The following is a 22,542-nucleotide window of genomic DNA, read 5'->3' on the forward strand; positions in this document are numbered from 1 at the left end:
GTCATCGTATTATAGGAATAAAAATATGTTCTGAGCCCTTGCTAAGTGCCAGGCTCTGTGCTCAGCATCCCTCCCACCATGTATTCCTGCATGTAACCCACACAACCCGATGAGGAGGACTCCATTATTATCCCTACTTTGTGGACTAGGAAACTGAGTCTCAGAAAGGGAGTGAAGCTTGCCTAGGGTCATCCGCTAAGGGGCATGGACAGAGCTGAAATCTAAACCCAGGATAGCCTGGTTGTAGAGGCCACTGGAATTGTCTAGCCACAGTAGTTCTCAAGCATCGGCATCCCCCGGAGGGCTTGTTAAAACACAGATCTCTGGGCCCGCCACGCCAGCGTTTTTGATCCAGTCGCTCTGCGGAGAGGCCTGAGTGTCTCCATTCCTAGTGATGTAATGGTGCCTGTCTAGGACCCGGTCTAGAACGACTGCTCTAGGACCATTTTCTAACATTGCTACTCTAGAAAAATAGTAGGTACAAAGGAGTGGGCAGTTTGGGGGGAAAAAAAAAGCCACACCTATAAGAGCTGTTAGGCCAAGCGGGATAGTGGCACGAACACGGGCCATGAGGTCTCAGACATGGGTTCGGATCTTGACTCCACCATAACCACGTGCAGGGTTAATTGAGAGGCACACACCCAAGTCGTGCTGGTTAAGCACCTGGTACTCCGGCACCAGCCTCTTCGTCCTCCTATGCGCGGCTCCAGGCTTTTGCTCCCCGTGTCCGCAGTCGTGCGCCGCTCGCCTCTCGTCTCTCCATCCCTGCGCGCTCGCGCTCCGCGGTCGAGTCCAGCCTGGCGAGCGTTGCCATGGCACCGTGGCTGGCTGGGACGCTGGAGGCAGAGCGCGCTGCCCGGCTCGCCCCTTTGGGCCGCGGGGGTGGCTGTGCGCTCCCCCCACGCCCGGCCGCACCCCGCCTCCCCGGCCCCGACCCCCGGGAGGGGGTAAAGGGTAGGGTGGGGGGTTGCAGAGGCGCGGTGAGGCGGGAGGAGGGCAGAGGCGAGGGCCGGGGGTAGGGCGCCTCCGCCCGCCAGCCGCTCCCGCATTAAAATTTCATGGGCGCTGCAGCAGCTACAAAGACGACGCCGGCTGCGCTCGGGGGACCAGAGGGAGGGAGGCTGCGGACGAGTGCGGGGAGGAGTTTGCGATGGGAGGCGCTTGCAGGGGCTCCCCCAGTTCTGCGCTGTGAGCTGGGGCACAAAGAGCCCTCTGCACTGGCGCCGCAGGACCGCGGACCCGAGGTAAGCCGCCGCCCCATTCTAACAGCCCTCCCTTCCCAAGCGTCCTTGTCTGCACGCTGGGAACAGCCTACTTCCCCGAGCTTGGGGTCCCGGGCAGGGTGCAGGGGTGGCAAACACTGCCTGAAGTGCCCCTCATTTGTTGGACGAAGAACCTCTCCAGCCCGCAGTTGTCAAATGAAGCCAGGACTCCGGCCTGGGTGGGGCATAGGGGAAGAGGTGGGGAGGTTCGCAATGGAGTCTAGGGCCCATGGGAGTCTTGCAGTCATGATCTGAGGGGGAACAAAGACCCTCCCCTCCCCCCGCTACCAGACAGAACAGGAGGGGTCCCCCTAGACCTTTTCCACCCACCGGAACTGGCCAAGCCTTGGAGGGACCCTCAATGGTCTCAGAACTGGAGATGGGGGATGGGATGGTGGAGCAGGGTTCTTGAGTCCCTGTTGTTTCACACCAAACCCCCCACCCCGACCCCCCGCCCAGCACCTGCCCATGCTCCACTTCTGGGACTCAAATTCCAGATGTCCAGCTTCCAAAAGGATGGAGAGGGTCGGAAAACCTCTTCATTGAGCAGAATAATGATATTGACAATGATAATAATAATACATCAGTTTATGGAGCGCTTTCTGTATGCCAGCAACACGCTGGTTGCATGCATTGTCTCAACAGTCCCAGGAGATGGTAAGAACCCCATTTTAAAGATGAGGAAATTGAGCTCCGGAGAAGGTTAGCTACACGTCCAAGGTCACACAGACAGTGATTTTGAATCTAGATATGTCCAACTCTAAAGCCTATGTTACATCCTTAAAACGGTCTGGGGAGACCTCAGAACCCACCAGCTGCCCACCTATTCCTCCCCAATACACTCTCTGGAGAGGCTGGGAATTTAGGAGTGAGGGGGTCAGATCTCTCCTCTCCCCCACCGGAGGCTCGGCTAGAGAAATTGCTTCTCTGCAGCGAAAGGGGAGGCCAGGGGCCTAGATTCCTCACCGTCATCCCAGACTCCAGACTAGTGGCTGCCCTGCTCCGGGATCGCTGGGGCGCACACCCCACTGCAGTGCCGCGGCGGGAAGCGGGGGCGGGGAGGGGGAAGGTGGTAGTGCGGGGAGAGGTGGGGAGAGAACGGCTTTGTTTTTCTTGGTGCCAGCCTCAGTCTGAGTGAGGCCCAGAGCCAAACGCTCATTCAGGCTACGGTGCTCTACCTTCCAAAGCGCAGTGCCATTTGGGAGCGCCTGGGAGCTTCGCGATTGCCTGGGCTGGTGGGGGAGGGGAGGGATGAGTAATTCCTCTTGACAGACTGGGAAACCTGAGGACAGTGGTTCTCAGACTTTAGGGGCGTTGCTTCGGATACGCAGATGTCCAGGCCACGTGGCCAGGGGGATGAGTCAGCAGGACTGGGGTGGGGCTGGGCATCTGCATGTTTACTCAGATCCCCTCCTCTCCTCCATCATGCAGAGGATCAGACCTCTCCCCTCACCCCAGCCCAGAGCCATGTAGCACTCTGGGCAAAAAGGTGTCCTCGGGGACACTTGAGCAGTGGTTAGCTTTGAGTTTGGTTAATTTCACGATGAAAGCATTTTAAGGGTAACATCTCCTATGCCTTCCTTGCCCACCTATTTTATTATTTAATGACCGTTGCCACTGAGTAAGTTTCTGAAATCTACCCTATATCCTTCTTGCTGCATTTTTGGCCCATCTCTCCACTCCTTCAGGGAGGAGAGCGGTGAAGTCTTCGGAGCCCCCCAAAAGGAAGCATGACTTCGTACCACGAACTTTAGAAGAAACACTCTCTATGCTGGCATTCAAAATGAATTCAAAAATGTAATTTTTTGGTGATCTTTAAAATGACCATAGTGAGTTTAATAGGATGCATGATAACTGTAGAAGATTTGCAAACGACTGAAAAAAAAAAGAGATGAAAACTCCATAATGTCGTTACCCAAGAATAACTACTGTATTTACTATTTTCACATATTCCCCTGCAGTATATTTTCTATTCCTGAAGATACTAATTGAAATTGTGCTCTATGTATACTGCTTTTAAAACGTTACATCAGAGGTGTGTTTCTCTGTTTTTATGCCCTTGGCAGAAATCATTGTAAGCGGGTTGGTGTTTCCTTATTATTGGTCCTGCCAGTTTGTGTTTTTTTTTTTTTTTTGGTACGCGGGCCTCTCACTGCTGTGGCCTCTCCCGCTGCGGAGCACGGGCTCCGGACGCGCAGGCTCAGCGGCCATGGCTCACGGGCCCAGCCGCTCCGCGGCATGTGGGATCTTCCCGTAACAGGGCACGAACCCGTGTCCCCTGCATCGGCAGGCGGGCTCTCAACCACTGCGCCACCAGGGAAGCCCCCTGCCAGTTGTTTTTAACATCTCTGCGTTTAAGATCCTTTCTCTGGACCTGATCCCTGCTTCCACCCAGGGCAGGATTCTGCTCTTTGAATTGGTCCCTCCTGGATGCATTGCAGTGTGGTAGAAAGAGAAGGCATCGAGTTACACGGATCTCTGCGTGAATCCTCCTCCCCACCTACACGGTGTCAATTTCAGGAGGAAGTAATTGCCTTTCTCTGAGCCTCAGCCTCCGCATCTGTCAAGTGAGAATCATAATCTCTGCTTTAAAAGGCTGTTGTGAGGCTCTGAACCAGCGTGTGTAAAGTGCCCGACACCCAGTAAAGACATTGCTGCTTTAGTGCATCAACTATCAGCTCAGGTCACTTCTACCGCCCCTGAATCTTGTAGAGAAAACTTCGTTATTTGCTTTTATTTGTACGGGGCTGTCGGTTCCTCTCCTGGGTGAAACTCAGGCTGTTCGAGCAGCAACGTTTCTGGGGCATTGAGGCCGTAGTGCAGGTTCAATGGGCTGGTGAATAACTTAAAGGCTAGTCCTTTGTTTGGAAAGGATCCTTCCCTGTGTCTCTGAGGCCTGGCTCATCTGTCAGCTGGAGCTCCGTGGAACAATAGCCAGCGATACTCAGGGGCAGAGGCAAAGGCCGGCTGAGGGTGACATGTCTCCTCATCCCTCTCCAGGCTGATTGGATCAGATGAGGCAGGTGTCCCTTGCTCCCTTGTTGTGCCAGGTGGGCCCCTCTGGAAGCTACCAGGTGAGTCATGGAGGGGAGGGAGGGGCTGAGCTATCCTGTACTCAGGGGTGTGGAGTAGATGATTAATGGTAACTGACTCCAGCTACCATTTATTAACCATTTACCAAGGTTCTTGCTGGGTGCTGCCTCTTGGAGACCCCACAATAAGGCTGGGAATTGGGCATTACGGATGGGAAACTGAGACTCAGAGAGGTGAAGTGACCAACTCAGGGTCACACAGCATGTTAGTTGTAGAGTCAGGATTTGAACCTGGAACTAGTATGGCTGTGAAAAGTGTCTGTGCACCTATTACGCTACGCCACCTCCTCTCCTAAAAGTGAACATAATCAGTTGCCTCAAGACTACAGAAGCCACTGGAATAAACTGACCCAGATGGTTTAGCAATCATCACGGATTCCCTCACAGTAACACTAACCCTGATGCCTATTGTTTGCATTTGACACATCCCTTCCTCAGGTCTCTTCTCCTTTAACCCCCACCCCCATATCTGAACAGGAGCCTTCTGCCCCTTAGGGGTTCAACAGGCCTGGTTAGAATCCAGAGGCATCATTTTCTAGCTGGGTAATCGTGGAGCAAGGCACTGGACTCTGAACCTCAGTTTCCTCATCTGTAAAATGGGAATAAAAACCCCACTCCTTGTTTTGTCAGGTAAAGGCATCCCCCACCCGCAGTTCGGGGGTTCCCTTGTTTGAGGAAGAGGTGAATACTGAAGCTCCTCTTTTGTGTAGGCTGTATTTGAATACTTTGTGAAACTGCGTTCTGCGCATGCGCAGAAGCCTGTTCCTGTGCGAGTCTCCTGCAAGGCGCCCTGCACATCCGCTTATTCCCAGGAACTTCCGTTATGTCTCAGCACTCACTCGTCCAAAGCAATTTAGGCCAACGTCCTTCCTACGCCTCAGCTCTCTGAGCAGCTATTTTATTCCAGAGTCAGGGAAATAAAAAACAACCCCAAACCCAGAGGGATCCTAAAATGCAACCAAATGCATGTTTCCCTGGCAGCTGGTCGTCTGTTACCAGGAACAGCACAGATTTTAGGGGAAAAAAATGAGTATCCATGGATGGTATTAATGAGCACTGTGGACAACGGTAGTCATAATAATATGAGATCATAAGAGAATGCAAGCTAATAAATAATAGTCATCATCTCATGTAATCCTCACAACAGCCCTGTGTGGTGGGCACCATCATTATCCCCATTGCGTGGATAAGAAGACCAGCCCAGGGAAGCAGCGGATTTGCTAGAGGTGGCAGAGCAGGATGGGAAGCCACACCGCAAAGCCTAAGTCCTTTCCAACACATTTGGATGTTTTGGTTGGCCTTGGCCCCACCAAGACACCTCCTGGTTTCTCATTTCACTTCTGATCTGCACCCGAGGAGATCAGTTTTGGCAAATGCTGTGATTTCAGAATAGGACCCTGGCATCTATTGTCCGATGTGCCCATGGCTACATCTTTATCCCCCCATCCCTCTTTCTTTCTCTCTCAATGACAGATGGAGGCATCTCCCTGTCCACCCATGTGGTACCAGACACATTCACGTGGCCACCAGGACCCTAACAGCATCAAAGGAGTAACCAAGGTGACCCTTCCTCTCCTTCTGTGCACCCCTGGGGGTGATGGAGACCAGCCTCATGCTGTGTGGTCACGTCCACCACGAAATCCACACACACAGGAGACCCTGTGGATTTCAGCAGTAGGAGGGACCTCTAGGATTCTCTGGTGTCCAATCCCTGGATCGAAGCTTTCCTGATGGGGCCCCCGACCTTGGCTTGAAGTAGGGGTGGGGTGGAGTCTGTCTGGGCTAGTGGGAGCTGAGATGCTGGGACCCGGGAGCCCACCACCAGGCCCCTGTGTGGCCTTCGATCTGACCCTTCTTGATTCTTGCCCTCTGTCATCACATCTAAGTGAGTTTTGAAAAGCGAACTATATTGAGGTATAATTTACGTGCAGTAAAAATACACCCATTTAAAGCATCAATGTGTTTCGATAACTGTATACACCTGTGTAGCCACCACGACAATCAAGATATGGAACATTTTCATCACCCTAAAATGTCCCCCTGCCAATCCCCTCCCAGCCCCTGCCCCAGGAAACCACTGACCTGCTTTCTATGCCTATAGATTTGACATTTTCCCTAACGTTTCATTGTTAGGGAATCTTTTGTTCTTGGCTTTTTTTGCTCAGCATAATGTTTTTGAGGTTCATACTGTTATCACCTGTGTCAGTAATTCACCCTTTTTTTGTCTAACTTCATGGAGGCATATCATGTAACTTACCCATTTCAAGTGCGCAATTCAACGTTTCTTTTTCGTAAATTTACCAAGTTCTGTACCCATCACTACACATCAGTTTTAGAACATTTCCACTGGCCCAGTAAGATCCCTCACCCCCACTTACTGTTAAACCCAGCCAACTCCTAACCCCTGGCAGCTGGTAATCTGCTTTCTGTCTGTACAGGTTTGCCTTTTCTGGACATTTCATATAAATGGACTCGTACAGCATGTGATCTCTTGGGCCGGGCTTCCTTCACCCTGTATAATATTTTCGAAGTTTATCCTTGTCATAGTGGGTAGCAATAGTTTGTTCCTTTTTACTGGTGAGTAGATTTCATTATATGAGTGTACTACAGTTTATTTATCCATTCACCAAGACAGGGGATTTAAATTTAATCCGTGCCTCCTAAGTGGGGTGTATACACCCCCCGCCCCTGGAGACATATAATCCTGAAGGATAAACATGGCCCATATTTCTGGGACATCAGTGTTACACAAAGATTTACTCCAAGTTTAAATCATTAACTGGGGGAAATAATTTTTGGAACATGCACTGTGTGCCAGGCACTGGCTAAGCCTTTGAGAATAATTAACTTTGAGTCATACATCGGGTACGTGGGGTTTGGAAGCCAGAATCTCACCCATGTTTTGTTTGACCTCAGAGCCCTTTATACCCTCCTAGACAGCTGTCAGCTTGATGCAGGAGCTAAAGTGCCCCTTGAAACCCCTATTGCCTTATTCATAACAGGGATTCTGGGTCCACAGGGTGAGGGGAAAGGGTTTTTGTGTTTAAACAATGTTCCTCTGAGCAATGCAGGGTCTCTTTACAGAGTGCAGCAGGTTCCTGGGATAGAGGAGAAAGAAAGGGATTTCCGCTTTCTTCGGGACCACACGGGGAAGCAGCCTTGCAGATAAGTATTCAAACTTAGCAGCCCACAGCCTACCAGCCTGCCCTCTCCTGGTCCGTACAGGAAAGTACAGCATCCCCGAATCCCCAAGTCGGGGGAGAAATCAGTGCTGCGGCTCATTCACTTCTGTACCACAAAGAAAGAGCTTGTCCCCGCTTTATGGGGCCCCAGAAAGTAATTTTCCTACCCCACTTTTGGCATCAAGGCTAGAATTTTACAAACTCCACCATCGGGAACTTCTGAGGAACCGAGTTTAATGACTTCATCTTGAGCACCTGTAGATCTGGTGTCAGAAGGAGACTGGGGACTCCTGGTGATTTGGGCTGGCCCTTCCCTTCTCAGTTCTGACCCTCTGTCATCATGTTTATAGAACTTGGCTAGGACCCCTTTGCCTGGCAGTCAAGTGGGGACCTTGGCACTGTGACCCTATGGCATGTGCTTCGCCATGTAAGTGTCTGAGTACATCTCCAGGTCTGGACCCATGCCCTAAGTCCAGGTGCTGACAGCAAGCTCTGAAAATATGCCAAGAGGGCCCCTGACTCTCCTGGCGCAGGTCTGCTAGTGGACTGGAGACCTGGGGTAGTCATCAAAGAGCCCCAGCCCACCATCTGACTCCCCAAGCTTTTCTTTTTCTGGGGCATCAGAAGAGAGAATGGGAGATGAGGGAGGGGCCATAAAGATAACTGAGGCTGAGCCGAAGGGCACTTCCTACGTCCCATCCACTGCTTCAAACTACGGGTTATTACTGTGTGCTTTGGGTGAGTGTCCAGACGGGCTGGGCTCCACAACTCAGAGAGAGGGGGGACAGACTTCCCACGGCTACACGCGATGCCGGAGCTGGGACCACATGTCCAGATTCCCGGCTCTGTTTGCCTGTCTCACTCGAGCTGTTTCCCCTTTCTCTGGGGTCACATTCCGCTGCCGGCAGGGAACAGGGAGGCGGCTGAAGGGAGCCAGGGGTGTTCTGGGCTGGGAGGGAGGGAGGGAGGGAGGGGGCGCGGGGCCTGGGCCCGGCCTCCCTGGCTCCTGGGGCGGGGCCATCTTGTTAGCAGAGACTCGCGGCCCGGCCCGGGCTGGGGAGGGGCCTGGGGGCGTTTTTCTCCCGTGTCGTGGTTGGCTCTTTTGTCTTCCAGGATGGACCTGTAGGGTCTGCGTGGGGTAGGAGCTGGGAGCTGCACGCTGCCAGGTAAGCCCGGGTAGGTGTCAGGGAGGGGTTCCGCTGCGCTTCGTTTCTTGGAGGCTGATTCTCCCCCCATCCAGGCCCAGGTACCCAGGTCTGGCCCAAACACTCCTGCCGTTGTGCGTGGTCTCGTGGAGGTGGTGGGACTGAATCAAGAGCACTGCGGGTGGGTCCCCGTCAGAGATTTCAGCACATGCCTTTATCCAGCGCAAACACGGACCAAGCGCCTTCTCCCGGCTAGAAGCTGAGGATCCGGAGGTCAGCATGATGCGGTCCCGCCCTCTCAGGGCTTCATGTAAGAACGTGCTTTATCACAGTCTCTGTGAGGGAATGAGCTCCCCGTCCTGGGAGGGGTGTGTGTGTGTACGTGTGTGTGTTGGGGGAGAGGCGTACCGAGGTCCCCTCAGCGGGACTGTTGTAAAGGGAAGCCGAGCCTCCCGAGGACTGTGAAGGCCCTTTCTGCCCACCTGGACACTTGCTTCTTGTCCGCCCGTGAAGCCTGTGGGCCGGCTCCGGGGCCCCTTTATTGCTTTTACACCCCTTATGCGAGCCCTGCCAAGACGGGGCACCCTCTGCATGCGTTACGAGCATCCGAAGCCCTCACGCCGCCCGGTCTCAGTCTCGGTGGCACAGGAGGGAGACTGGGGGTCTTTGAAGGGCCCCCTTAGAGGTGCGGCTGTGGGAAGCCGGGGTGCAGGCTAGGCCCCCATCCTCACGTGCTGTGCCTGCTCCGGCTGCCTCCCCAGGACTCCCGGGTGACCCTGGACTCTGGCCACGGTGACACAGGGAGCAGCCTTTGCTGGTTTTCTGGAACCCTGGACAATTCCCCGGAGACCTCATCCTTCCCAGCTCCTGGGCTGGAGACCCCGGGGATAAGGCCCCCTCCTTGTTGGTGCTCCGCCGAGGACAGGACCTGGCTCTGGAGGACAGCGCGAGGGCTGTGAGGGAGGCTGGCAGCTCACCGTCCCCCCGCTTCTGTCTGGACCTGCCTGCTGGGCCCTACGGTCCAGGCCTGGAGGCCCTTCCTGACCCCGTGAGGACTTGATTTCTCCTTGAATCCCTGCCAGCGACCAGGCAGAGCTGGACCTGAGCCAAGGCCCCGCTGACCACACCCTCGCCATGGCTGGGTCTCCAAGGACCCTACAGGACGGGGGAGTCGGGGAGTAGCTCCCAGTGGGATGGAGGGTGGATGCAGCTCCCGGGGCGCCACTGGCTGGAGTCTGTCTTGCGCCGTTTGCTGTGTGAGTGATTCTCATTTTTTGTGGGAGCTTCTTGGACGGGGCTTTTCCTTGCTTCTCTCCCTGATGGTGACCAGGAGGGGGCAGGTGGGCCTGGGGGCAGCTTGGGCCTTTCCCTAGTGTTACGGAGCTCTGGGAGGGGCTATCCTGAAAGGAGAGAGTTTCCAAGAGACCCCGCTGGAGGTGGGGGAGGGGTGTGCGTCGTCGTGGCACTCAGCAGAAAGAGACAGACACCGGGCCTTGCTCCCGACATCCAAAGGGAACGGTCTGGAATCAGCCTCACCCCAGCCCAGTCTCAGACCCTGCCCCTTGCCACACCCCTGTCCCTGGGGAGCAAAGGCAGGCAGGGCAGGCTCCCCACACATGCAGCTGCCGCATCACGCGGCGCAGACTCACTTGCACGCCCCCCTCCTCGTTCTCCACTCCCTCCAGCCCCCGCAGCGGGGCCAGTCCCAATGCTGGCACAAGAGCTGCCTCGGCTTTCCTTAGGCAAGTTTAAGAGCCCCACCGTCCTTTTCCCAGGGTGGGGAGGGGACCTGTTTTAGTCAGCTTGCTTGGGCTGCCATAACAGAGTACCACACTGGGATGGCTGAAACCACAGAAATGCATTTTCTTATAGTTCTGGAGGCTGGAAGTCGGAGATCAAGGTGGCAGGGATGGTTTGTGGTGAGGCCTGTCTCCTTGGCTTGCAGATAGGAACTTATTGCTGTGTTCTCACATGGCCTTTTCTCTGTGCATACAGAGAGAGAGAGAGACAGAAATAGTTATCTGGTGTCTCTTCCACTTCTTATAAGGGCACCAGTCCTATGGGATTAGGGCCTCATCCTAATGACCTCATTTAACCTTAATTACCTACATAAAATCCCTGTCTCCAAATATAGTCACATTGGGGGTCACAGCTTCAACGTATGAATTTGGGCAGAGACACAATTCAGTCCACAGCAGGTGGTCACCACAACATGGACAGCTGGAGCCAACTCCCCTTTAGAATTCCCACCCCCAGTAGGGAGGAAGAGGAGGAATAGAGGCCTGGGAAGTAGAAACATTGGGAGATTGTGTGCGAGGGTGGCCCTGGAGGCCTCGGGGAGACACCGGACCCAGTGCAGCGAGGAGGCGCCCCCAGCAGAGGGTTGTTATGGGAAGAGCTTGGGCTTTGGAGTCTGAGGGTGTGCAGTCTGCCGTACAACCTTGGGCAACTCACCTCACCCCTGCGAGTCCAATTTCCACCCTGAAACTGGAGCCATCTGCTCACCTGGGCGTGTGTGTGGGGGGCACAGGGAGAAGTCAGTGAGATCATGCACCTGGCACAGCGCCTGACTCTTAGTAGGTGCTCAATAAACACTCCTATCCATCTTGGAGTTTAGATTTAGGGCTTCTCTCTTTTTGGTACTCTGGACTTTAAACTCCTCATCTTTGATCCAGAGGCATTTCTGACTCTTGTATTTTTAATATCCCTCTCTAATCAGATTGAGGAATTGGCTGCATTGCATGGCCTCCATAGTAGCTCCAGATGCTTCCTGGGGAATTTAATATCCACCCCTCTCATCAGAATTGAGCACCTACTGTGAGCCCTTCCCTGTACTACTCGCTTGGGGGGAATATAAGTGAAGATATGGCCCTGATGCAAGCCTGCAGGATTTCACAGCCATGCCAAGTGGGAGAAAACCATCTCACACAGAGAATTAGGGGATGGGGCAGAAAACAGTTTACTGAGGCACAGGTTCTCGGTGCTTGAGTGGGTGGGAGTAAGACCCCAGAGTAGGCTGAAAAGGCTTCCCAGCGAGGCTGAACTAATCAGGACCTTGGAGGATGAGAAAGGTATGGTTTAGCTGAGAGTTTCCAAGGGAAAATTAGAGCAGACATGCCCGAAGTAAGTTCTAGGAGACGTCATTGCTCTTAAAAAAAAAAAAAAAAAAGTTCAAATTCAGTAGGTTTCTGTAGTGCAGGGCTTATCAGAGCCTCTGAAAGTGCTGATGGGAATTGTGAATACTCAAGGATAGACAGAAGATTAAGTGTTTCCCCCCAGACTTTACTGGCAACAGAACCCTTTTCCTACAGAGCATCAGTTAGAACCGTGGAGAGTCTACAAGGGGGTTTATGTGGGAAAATCACAACTGTGAAAAGAGATGACGAAACGAGGGCACACTCAGGTGCTCTGTAGCAGCGGCTGGAAAGGCAGCCCTTTCCCTGGGGCTGGGAAGTCTGAACTTGGTTCCAGGAGCCAGGTGAGCTCTATGCAGTTTTAGTATTTGGGGGAGGGCAGGCCATTGGTTGGAGTAGCCAGAGGCCTGGCAGTAGGGGACGGAGAAGCTGTCCACTGGACCCGGCGGCTCTAGGGCAACAGACCTTCTGTGGGAAGATGCTGGTGTGCGCGCGCGTGCGTGTGTGTGTGCGTGTGCCTGAGTGTGACAGGACCCAGCCTTCTGGGAAGGGGATGGCCAGAACCGGGCAGGGGGTTTCCCGCCAGAGCAGCAGGGCCCATTTTCAGGGGAACTGAAGTGTGTGGGAGGGCCCCTGAGGCCCAGAGCTGAGAAGTAGGGAAGCCAAATTCTTCTGGGCAGGGTCTACGTGGCTAGCCTTGATTCTGGTGGGGCTGAGGAGCTGGGAGGCAGACCCCCTGCCCTGGTCAGACCCGGCTCCCTGGCTGGTGGGGGCGGGAGGCCTCTGGAGCTGCAGCTGGAGGGGCTGGGGCAGTGTTGCATGGTGTGATTAACCTACTAACACAGGGCTCGGCCGGGGGACGCTGTGGCGTGTGACAAGGTGCCTGGCCTTCTGCCAACCGACTAACCCACTAACCAGGCCCGAGCATGCCCTACTAACCCCCTGCAGCCAGACCCTACTAACCTTGCAGCTCGTGGGCCTTTCCCGGGGCAAGGATGTGGGGCAGACGAGGCTCCGGAAGCCCCTGCCCAGGGCCTGGGATCTCTGTGCAGACCCACATTCCAGGACAGGGCGCGCAAACAGGACTCGCCAACTCTGCTGCTTCCTGCTGGGTGACTCTGAGCAAGTCCCCTCACCTCTCTGAACCCGTTTCCTCGGCAGTAGAGTGGGAGGCCCGTTCCTCACCTCACCGGTGGCAGTGAGGAGTCCCAGGAATATGAAGCTCTTGACACATGGCAGGTGCTTAAAACATATATATGAGGGCAGGGGTGGGAGACCCAGAAAACCCGACCCATCATGTACCCTGGCAGACCCTGATCGCTCTGGGTGGTCTGCACACAGACCCCTCTGCCTGGGGCTGGACACTTGCTTTGAACCCCTAACCGTCTCTTCCCCACACTCTCCCTCCTCTTCAGCTTTCTTTCCGTAGACAGCTCTTTTTTTCAATTACTAACCCGTCTAACCCCGGGGGGCCTCAACTGCACCCCGACCACCCCTTAACAAACTAATGGACCTGCGTGTGTTCTTCCTTTTCTCCTAGCGACTCCCAGTGTGTGTCTGCTGAGGTGCCCCTGTCCGCTGGTGCTGTGCTCTGACTTACTAACCCAGCCCCTACTAACTCTGTTTTCTCTTCTTACTAACCCCAGCCCTGCCGAGCTCTGGGCCCCCCCTCGGGGCTGGTCCCCCTCCTTTTGGCAAGCAGATGTCCTGGGGCTGGCCTTGCAGACAGATGCCCCACTTTGCTGCCCCGATCGGCTGTGAGTTCAGAGTCCACTGGGCCGGTTCTACTAACCACACCAGTGGCCCAGAGGAAGAGGTGGTCCTGCGGGTGTGGGAGGAAGGCCGACCTCTGAGCACAGCATCCCTCCTCTGTGCACAAGGCTGGTTGCCACTGGGAGTGCACGGGAGCAGGGCAACTTCTGGGGTGTGAGTGTGGAGGCCTGTGGGTCTAGAATGCAGAGCTCTGGGCTCCTCCCAGCCAAGGGAGCAGAAAGAAGGCGCCTGTGTGTCCTTCTCTGGAGGGAAGCGAGGGTAGAATCTTCTACATTGGCGAGTGGCCGGTAGAGGCGCGGTGCAATTAATGAAAGGCGCATCCTGCACAGGAAGTCAGCAAAGGGGCGTGTCTCACACAGGAAGTTAGTAAAGGGGCGTGTCCTACACCGGAAGTCAGTAAGTGAAGACTTCCCCACATTGGAAGTCGCTGAAAGGGTCTTAAACCGCAGTGGAAATCAATGAGTGGAACATTTAGTACAGGAAAGTCAGCCAGAGGGGGCATTTCCCACATTTGAAGGATGGGAAGAGGGGTATCTTTTACACCAGAAGTCAGGGAGAGGGGACTTTTGGCCTTATCACAAGGTGCTGAGAAGGAATGGCCAAGAGATCAGTGAGAGGGGCCTTTCCTAGAACGAGAACTTGGCTATAGGGGCCCTTCTCATCCCTGGAGCTGGGAGACCCGGGTTTCCCACACTGGAAGTAGATGTGGGCCTTTTTTCCTACTGAAGTCATTGAGAAGGGCAGTCCACAGGGGGAAGTTTGAGAAACCAGGCAAGAAAGCAGATCTTGGGTTCGGGGTTTGCAGGAGAAAGCGGGAAGCCACAAATGAACCCCAGGCACCCACAGAGCCCTGCAGACTGTCGGGCCAGCCAGAAGTTCATCCCTGGCTCCGCGTCCTGTTCACACCCATGTCCCTACACCAGCCTGCCTCCCCAGAGCCCGCCAGCTGCTAAGCCAGGGCCACACCTGGGGGTGATTTTATGCCTCACCTCCAGTGGGCACCTTGGTCTCTTTGGGCTAATCTCTGGCTCCTTTGCACTAACTCTTGCTCTCACCCAGCTAATCCCTGTCTCGCCCTGGCTGCCCCAGAGGGCTGACCACTAACAGCCAACCCTACCCATCTGGGGGCTCCAGCCTCCTGGCCTGGCTCTGACCTGCTCTGAATTAACCCCTCCTTCACCTGACTAACTCCTACCCTCCTGATCTGTTCCTTTCAGCGGAAACTAACGGCTTGTGGATTTCTTTCTGACTAACAACAGGTCTAACCCTCCTCAGTCACTATTACTATTAACAGCTTGGATGTCGGCATGGCTGGGACTGGGCTAACACAGGTTTGGGACTTGACTAACACAGGGAGAGGCGGAGCTAGTCGTGTTGGACGTGGTCACTGCTCTGGGGAAGAGCTATCGGAAGTCAGGAAAGTTCTCAGTGCTCTAAAGGAGGGGCTGGGCTGTGGCTCCGGCCTGATGGAGGAGTGGTGTCTGCTGAGGTGGCGTCAGAAACAAAGTCAGCCTCCCAAGATTTTGGCCACTGGACATATGCTATCAACCCCTTATAACCTGCATTTGGGCTCTGATTCTTTTAAACAATAGCCTGATAGTTGCAATAGTGGATGCAGCGTTTGTGGCCCTAAAAATGCCCGTCTGGTGTATACAGAGGATATGCCATTGTGTATGGAATTATCAGTCATCAGGTGAGGGCCTAGACTCCTTGATTTGGGGACTTTAGAGCTTTGGAAGCTTTAGGACATAAAACTTTAGATTGGAATAGTCAGACCGGTTGTAAATCTATCACCCATTTACACCCTGGTGTAAATTAGCTCAGCTTTCTCCTCTAACTGCTGTGCAATTTAGCTGCCCTGAGATGATGAGAGTTTGGCTGGGAGGGAGTTTGGATCTCTTCAGTGCTGGGGGAGGGTCCTCTGGGCGCAGAGAGGAGAAGCAACGAGTCCAGGGGTTCTTGGGTGGGAGTAAGAGGGGGCACCAGGTGGGGGGGGATGGGAAGATGGGGCAGTTTTGCTGGCTCAGTCTGGTAGTCAGGGTCTGTGGGAGACGACAGCTCAAGGCAGGGCCTGGAGGACTGGATCAGCTCAGGGGCAGGGTCAGAGGCCTGCCTGGAGGCCTTGCAGGCAAGTTGCTTGGGTCACTGAATACTGCTCTGGGGCTGAAAGCTTCTCTGATAGGCAGGGACTCAGAGCTAATTTAGCGGAGCTGGTGGTGAGGCCTGAAGGGCGATCCAGAGGCCTGAGCTGCAAAGGGAAGGAGAGGAGAATGCATCGGAAGGAGCCTGCAGAACCGGGGCTGGGGTGGAGCCTGCACTGGGGAAAGCACGTGCCTGCTGCCCTCTAGTGGCTGCCTTGCCCCATTTCACTCGAAGCATTTCCCATTCCGGGGGCCTTTTTATTCAACCACAAACACTTGATGCTGCTGAGGACCTACTATGTGCCCAGCACTGCTCTGGGTCTGGGACCCACGCACGGGCTTTTCCAAAGTGCTCGTCTAGCTCAATGGGGGAGATGGAGAAAATAAACAGGTAATGCAGTAAGATGGGTGCCATGATAGGGATGGTGGGGCTGTGAAAGCACCCAGGAGACAGACAAGGATGAGATGCACCTCCTGTGTGCCAGGCACGGTGCTAGGCGTTGGGGATGACTGCTGATTAAACATCACACAATCGTCAGGAACTTTAATGCTAGCGTATTTAGTGGGGGCGGGGTAGCGTGAGGTGTGGGCAGTCAGGGTAAATTTTCTAAGAGGAAGACATCTAAGCCGAGCCCTGGCTGGGCAGACTGTAGTGGGGATGAGTTCCAGGAAGCGGGAATGGCGGACACAAAGTTCTGGGGATCAGAGAGGATCGAAGAAATTCTGGAAAGGTCGTGGAGAGCGCAGCAGGAGGCAGGTGGGAAATGGACAAATACCAGATGGTGCTGCCAGAGAGTTTATCCCCGGGGCAGTGGCAGTGCGCTGTGCATGTGAGCTGAGGAGGTGAGAGGTTAGATTTGGGTTCTAGGCTGACCGTGTGACCGTTTCAGCCCAGGTGGAATTCTGGGGAGCTTCTAATACGTTCTGGCCAAATTTCAGAAAACTGGTTCGAAGTGCTTGAAAGGAGGAGGACCCTCAAATCCACCTTAAGATAAATAAGGTGGGCCATGCTCCTGCCTGGCGGGGGCCTGGTGGAGGGAGCACGGACGGCTTGGAAGGAGAACAGCCTTAAAGGCACGTCATCCCCAGCCCCTGGTGTCACGCCACTCCATGCCACTCTTCATCCGAGGGCATGTGGTCACTGGCTGGGAGAATCTCACTGGAGAGGGACCCTGTTAGTCCTGTCAGGCTGCAAAGCGGGGGCAGGCAAAGCGGGGGCAGGCAGGCGTGGAGGAAGCTTCCGAGAGGCTGGTCCCGGGGAGGGAAAAACGTGTCTTGGTGGGTAACGAACCTTCTGGAGGCAGAAGGATTGGGACCAGGCCACCTTTGAGACTGACGATGGTGGTGGGATTCTAGGATCCTGTGTGAGTGCGTGTGTCCTCGACTTCATACTAGAGGAAGCTGAGCCCAAGAAGGCAACTCTGTCCTCCAGCCCCTGACCCGGCCGTGCTGATGCTCACCCTGGCCTTGACTCCACTGAACAGCCAGCTCGTTAGGAGCAGGACCTCGGGAGCTGCGGAGCTGGGGAGCTGGCCTCCCAGCTGGAAGGGGAGGCTGAATCCTTTAATAGGCAGTGTGGAGGGACTGGTGACTGTGGTCCCTGCCGGGGGGCTGTGCTTGCGTAGCTATTCATAGTGTACATATTGAGCTGGAGGGATATGCTGCAGGGGATGGGGCTGGTCCCATCCCTACAGAAGACCCCAAAGGCCCTCTTGAGAATCTACCCAGGGACCCACTGTTTTACTTGAATAGACCAGAGACGACATTTTCCACGTCATTGCCTCCGGGGACGCTGAAGGTGGGGACAGAAATTCTGCTGTTGATGAAAAACAGTATTTTTACGTGGATCCAGCAACGGAGTTTGAACTTGGCATTTTGTTTTCACCCACGAATGTAGTTTCTTTTGTTGAAAATACCATTTTGATATTAAAACTAACTCACACCCAAAGGATGACTGTGACTTAAGAGGCTTGGAGGCAGGGTGGGTGGGGAGGGGAGAGCCAGTGGCATTTTCAAGGAATAGGAGTGGGCTCTGCCAGCCTTTTCTCAAGACCATGACCTTAAAAGTCAACACAATAGGGTACAGATTTCATTTGTAGTTTGTGGGAAAACACACAAAAGTTACCATCTTAAATAAATTTATTTTAAAAATGGTTATTTAATTTTATTTATTTGTGGCTGCATCGGGTCTTCGTTGCTGCGCGCGGGCTTTTCTCTAGTTGCGGCGAGTGGGGGCTACTCTTCGTTGCGGTGCACGGGCTTCTCATTGCGGTGGCTTCTCTTGTTGCGGAGCACGGGCTCTAGGCACATGGGCTTCAGTAGTTGCGGCTCGCAGGCTCTAGAGCGCAGGCTCAGTAGTTCTGGCGCACGGGCCTAGTTGCTCTGCAGCATGTGGGACCTCCCCGGACCAGGGCTTGAACCCGCGTCTCCTGCACTGGCAGGCGGATTTTTAACCGCTGCGCCACCACGGAAGCCCTACCATCTTAATCATTTTTAAGTATACAATTCAGTGGTACTGAATTACAAAGTTACAATGGTAACACTGTTGTGCAACCGTCATCACTATCAATGTATTTTTTAAATAGCACTACTTTGTGCCTAGGACAGTGCCTCAGAGAAAATCCATCTCTCTTCTCACCTTCTCTCTCTTTCCTTCTCTCCCTTTATTCACCTAGAAACCATCCACTGAGTCCATCCTGTATATCGGGCACTGCCCTACTCTCTGGGATGCCAGGCTGCCTGCTTTTCTGTTTCTCTAAGGCAACCATCTTTTTCTCACTCCAGGATCTTTGCACTGGCTGTTCCCTTTTCCCATGGCTGGCTTCTTTGTGGCCCTGAGGTCTCAGCCGAATGTCACCTCCTCACAGACATCTCCCCTGACCACCCCATCCATAGTGGTTCTATCGTTTTTGTTCTCAAATATTTTGGTCGTAGGACCCCTTTATACTCCTACCATATAGTAAGTGGTCACCCCCCGAGTCCTCTTGGGCTCTGCCCACTCACAAGGCTCAATTGGTTTCCCATTTCATTCATTCAACAAAACCTTCTAATGGCCAAAAAGCACATGAAAAGATGCTCAACATTATTAATTATTAGAGAAATGCAAATCAAAACTACAGTGAGGTATCACCTCACACTAGTCAGAATGGCCATCATCAAAAAATCTACAAACAATAAATGCTGGAGAGGGTGTGGAGAAAAGGGAACCCTCTTGCACTGTTGGTGGGAGGGTAATAGTTGGTGCAGCCACTATGGAGAACAGTGTGGAGGTTCCTTAAAAAGCTAAAAATAGAGCTACCGTATGACCCAGCAATCCCACTCCTGGGTGTATATCTGGAAAAAATGAAAACTCTAATTCAGAAAGATACATGCACCCCAATGTTCATAGCGGCACTACTTATAATTGCCAAGACATGGAAGCAACCTAAATGTCTACTGACAGAGGAGTGGATAAAGAAGATGTGGCAATGTATATACAATGGAATAATACTCAGCCATAAAAAATGCAATAATGCCACTTGCAGCAACATGGATGGAGCTAGAGATTGTCTCACTGAGTGAAGTAAGTCAGACAGAGAAAGACAAATATCATATGAGGAATATTATATGAGGAATCTAAAAAAGTGGTACAAATGAACTTATTTACAAAACAAAAATAGAGTTCCAGATGTAGAAAACAAACTATGGTTACCAAGGGGGAAGGGGGGAGGCATAAATTGGGAGGTTGGGATTGACATATGCACACTACTATATATAGAATAGGTAATAAGGACCTACTGTATAGCACAGGGAACTCTACTCAATACTCTGTAGTGACCTATATGGGAAGAGAATCCAAAAAAGAGTGTGGATATATGCATATGTATAACAGATTCACTTTGCTGTACAGCAGAAACTAACACAACATTGTAAATCAACTATACTCCAATAAAAAATTTTAAAAAGATCTTCTTATCCCTACTGTGTGTGAAGCACCACCTTGGGTGCCCAGGGCACAGGCAGAAGCAGACAGGTATCACCCCTGCCTTTGTGGAACTCACAGCCCAGGGGAGGCAGCTGCGCTCAGCTCTTCAAGGACAGGGAACACCTCACAGGGAGAAAAAGAGGAGAGAGAAATCGGCATAGAGAAAGTCTACCATATTATAAATTAGAACTGAGATGTTTTAGAAAGACTGGTTTATCCATTCATTACCATAATAGAAATGAAAACTGAGACTTTTAGAAGACTTGTTTATTCACTAAAAAAAGACAATAAAAATAAACATTGCATGCAAGCACAAATAACACTTTATGAAAAACAACTGTTTCTACAACAAAGACTCTGTTTTTTGGTAAATCTCTTTAATGTCTGGCTTAATAGAAGATAGAGTCTGTTGGATTCTGATATCTGCTTCTGCATTCAATCTGCTGCAATATCATATGTCCATGTAGCCCCTGCAAAACTCCACCGTGCACTTGTGAGGGAAGGAGATGAAATGGACAAATTAATTTCTCTCTGGTCCCCAGACCTCAGGACTGCACCTTGAGAACCGCTGCTCTGTCACAGAAACCTGTTTATTTCTTGCAGAAAACTTGTGCCCATCTGACATGACCTTGCTTACTCCTCTGATTCCTTGTTTACTGTCTGTCTCCGGTCTTGTTTATTGTACGTTCCTAGAAGGCAGGGTCCCAGAGCCCATTGGAGGTGCTCAAAGTGGCTGAACCAGAGCTGCAGTTCTCAGGCATGGCCAGCAGGTGACGGCATTGCACCAAGACCACTGCACTCTCTACTGGAAACCTGGTTCCTCTCTGGGACTTTTGGGGGAGGCTCTGTGGGGATACTTTTTGGATTCCAGAGTTTCAGGGCATTGGGTGGGCCTGGTATGGGTGGGGGAAGGGAAAAGGCGGGAGAGAACGCAGTTTTGGACAGAAGCTTTGGAAAAGCTTTGCTCATTTCTGCTGAGGGCTTCTGTTCTTTTTTTTTTTTTTTTTTTTTGCGGTACGCGGGCCTCTCACTGTTGTGGCATCTCCCGTTGCGGAGCACAAGCTCCGGACGCGCAGGCTCAGTGGCCTCACGGGCTCACGGGCTCACGGGCCCAGCCGCTCCGCGGTATGTGGGATCTTCCCAGACCGGGGCACGAACCCGCGTCCCCTGCATCGGCAGGCGGACTCTCAACCACTGCGCCACCAGGGAAGCCCCTTCTGTTCTTAATAGAAGCCAAGCCAAGTGACTTCTCTTGAAGCCTCAGTTTTCTTCTCTGCAAAATGGGCAAACTATGATTTTGGCTTCCATTTCACCATGGTTCTCTCGGCAGGGGTCACTTTATTTTGACGACACTGGTGTTTCTGACAATTCAGGGTCCCCTAAGTTTCTCCCCCTAGAGTATTCCGAGAACCAAGCTGATGCTGTGGGCTCTGCCTGCAGGCAAGACCATCTCCCCTCATCCCGCCTCCAAACCCCAGGCTTCGGCCCACCCGGGTTGACGTAAGATGGCCGTTTCCATTTTCCACGTGCTTACTGCGTGCCACGCTCTGTGCTAAATGGTTCCTACGTGTTGGCTCCTGGAGCACTCACGGTATTTGAGAGGTGGGCTTCCCTACCCCCATTTTTAAGGGAGGGGGGCACTGAGGCTCAGAGAGGTGAAGAGAGTTGCCCAGAGATGCACAGCTGGAGGATGGGGAATCCTAGGTCCAAGATGGTTACCATGGCGACAGGGATACATCATCCCCAGATGCTGAGTCCATCTTCCCAGTAAGACTGAGTCACTGTCTCTACACCGGCTTCTCTCTCCTGTTACTCCTTCTCCCTGCGAGGTGTCCCCTGTCCTTGGAGAACTGAACCTAGTTTGTGCTTTCATATTTGTTTTGCTCACGTGCTGCCTCCTCCGGTCTGTGAATTCCATAAGGATGGGGATGATGCCTGCCTGCTTCATGGCTATACCCTGTGCTGCACCCAGCATCGTGCTTGGCACAGAGTTGGGAATCCGGAAGATTTTGTTGAATGAATGAAATGGGGAGCCAGTGGGAACTTGAAAGTGGGCGGTGCCCCCAGCTGACTCGGGAGCAGCCAGCTCCACCCCTCGCTGGCTGCATGACCCCCAGCTAGTGATCTCCCATTTTTACGCCTTAGTTTCTTCATCTGTAAAATGGGGATAACACCATGTCCCTCTAAGAAGTTGTGAGGATTTGATAAGAGGAGATACAAAGTATCAGCACGTGAAGGGTCCCCAGTCCCTTTTCCCCACACCTGTGGTTTCTACTGGCGCCGGGTAGGTAAGGTTTGCCGATGGAATCCAGGCAGAAGGTAGAACTGAGCCTGAGAATCTGACGGGGGAGCAACTGGGCCAAGTCACTGAGCAAACTGACAGGCAGCCCAGCTGGGGCTCAGGCCGCCGTGTCCTCCCAGCTCCTGAGCCCACCTGAATGCAGGCAACCCAGGAGCCGCGGTCCTGGTGGTCAACTCCCTGTGGGCATTTCTCACCAGGTCCCGTGGCAGATAAACAGAATCTCCAATGCCAAGTGGTCACAACAGGGTCGAAGCCACACAGCTGGGGTCGGTGGGGAGACAGAGGCCGCCGTGGAGAGGTGGTGCTGTTTAGCCTAAAACACAACGAGCTTTCCAGTCCTCTCCTGTGGGAAGGAGGCCTCCTCCCAGAGAAAAGCCCTGGAATGCAAGGAATGTTCTGGAGCCTCCAGCCTGGGCCCCAGGACAGGAGCGCCTTGGAAGCACAGGGCTGTGGGGGCACTTTCCCAGGGATTATCTCAGGGCCGCTGGGCCGCCGGGGAGCTCATACCAGACATCACCTTTTGGCATTGGGGTCAGGCCTCAAATGC

General features: G+C 53.2%; 2 long non-coding RNA genes across 3 annotated transcripts; both read left to right on the forward strand.

The window, feature by feature from the left end:
* Positions 1–1,114: 1,114 nt before the first annotated feature.
* LOC132436516 (uncharacterized) lies at positions 1,115–8,467 on the forward strand. 2 transcript variants are annotated; one of them, XR_009521805.1, is made up of 5 exons: positions 1,115–1,244; positions 4,263–4,336; positions 5,828–5,914; positions 6,793–6,931; positions 7,439–8,467. It is a non-coding gene; the product is annotated as an uncharacterized lncRNA (long non-coding RNA). The 2 variants fall into 2 exon arrangements; XR_009521804.1 differs by lacking the exon at positions 6,793–6,931.
* A 98-nt stretch (positions 8,468–8,565) lies between these two features.
* On the forward strand, positions 8,566–17,702 carry LOC132435973 (uncharacterized). Its single transcript, XR_009521690.1, has 4 exons — positions 8,566–8,702; positions 8,904–8,991; positions 9,443–9,937; positions 17,086–17,702. It is a non-coding gene; the product is annotated as an uncharacterized lncRNA (long non-coding RNA).
* The last annotated feature ends 4,840 nt before the right edge of the window (positions 17,703–22,542 follow it).

This window comes from Delphinus delphis, chromosome 13 (genome assembly GCF_949987515.2).
Source record: "Delphinus delphis chromosome 13, mDelDel1.2, whole genome shotgun sequence".
Taxonomy (NCBI): Eukaryota; Metazoa; Chordata; class Mammalia; order Artiodactyla; family Delphinidae; genus Delphinus; species Delphinus delphis.